Source organism: Hipposideros armiger, unplaced genomic scaffold (genome assembly GCF_001890085.2).
Source record: "Hipposideros armiger isolate ML-2016 unplaced genomic scaffold, ASM189008v1 scaffold_1250, whole genome shotgun sequence".
Taxonomy (NCBI): domain Eukaryota; kingdom Metazoa; phylum Chordata; class Mammalia; order Chiroptera; family Hipposideridae; genus Hipposideros; species Hipposideros armiger.
In genome coordinates, this window is record NW_017732600.1 from 71,454 (window position 1) to 72,671 (window position 1,218).

A 1,218-nucleotide genomic window follows, 5' to 3' on the forward strand; every position below is an offset into this window, starting at 1 on the left:
AAAGGCATTCGCTTAAGGGTTAAAGATAGAAAGGAGACAAGAGGCAGATGAGGGAAGCGCTAAGAAGAGAGGCGTTAATGCAGGGATGGCACAAAAACTGTAGCTGGGCAAGCAGAGCAGAGATGGGAAACGGCTCACAAATTATAGGGAGACAGCTTGTATAAGATTAAAGTCAAGGTGAGGAAGAAGGAAATGAGTGGAGAGATGAAAGAGAGAACAGAGAGAAAAGATGAAGAAAAGTAGGGGAGTGGAGGAGGGGGGCTGCTCCAGCACTGGATCCCTGCAGCTGAGAGGGATCCTTGGAGGATCCCAGGTCTGTGGGTCAGAGACAGAGCCAGCTGAAGGCCAAAGGCGGCCATCTGTCTGAGGACCTCGGTTTACAGCTCAACTTGACCCTAGGAGGAGAAGAAGTGGTGGACAGGCTCCTCCTCTGGGACTGGGTCAGAGGATGCAGGAGCCACGTGGGGGCCCCAGGCAGACAGAGTACTAGGTCTCTCTCTCGCACCCTTTTCAGGAATTTCACACACAGAGCAGACGCAGCCAAGCAGAGCCGCTCCAAGAGAGGATTGGGATCCAAAATAAAAGTGCGTGAGCGGCTGGATCGCAGGGCGGCAGCTAGGGGGCCGGCGTCTCCGGGCCGAGGCCGTTTGGGAGGGTGAGGGCTGCAGGATGGAGTTCCACACCTCTCGGTCCAATTAGCAGTTAGTGCAACGGCGGAGGCCTAGGTGGGAGGGGTGAGGTGGGGTTCTGGTGGTTGGCAAGTAGGTTTGGGAGGGGGCTCTGAAGGCACAAGCAATTATTTCAGGGACTAGAAAAGGACACAGGACTTGTCACTGGGATTGAGGGGAGACAAAGTTAAGTCTTGGCCACCCAGAAGCGCCCTCTACCCCCAAGAAGGCGGGGCCTGGAACAGCGCTGGGCTAAGGCGCCCCCAGGTGCAGCCTCTGGGTTGAGCCAGGGGTGGGGTGAAGGTGGGCGGGCTGGGTTGAGCCAGGGGGAATTAGGGGAGGCGCGAGGGAGATCCCTACATTTTAGGAATTTGGAGAGGGGCGGTGTGACTAAAAGAACATTGTGAGAGCGGCATTGGGGGATCCTGGGAAAGGAGAGGGGGCGACTGGGATTTGCACGAGGCCGGGTGGAGCTTCCGAAACGCTCAGGGTCTGCGGGGGGAGCCAGAGAAGGGCCGGGCGGCGGGCCCGGGAAGGCGGCGCGGGGGGG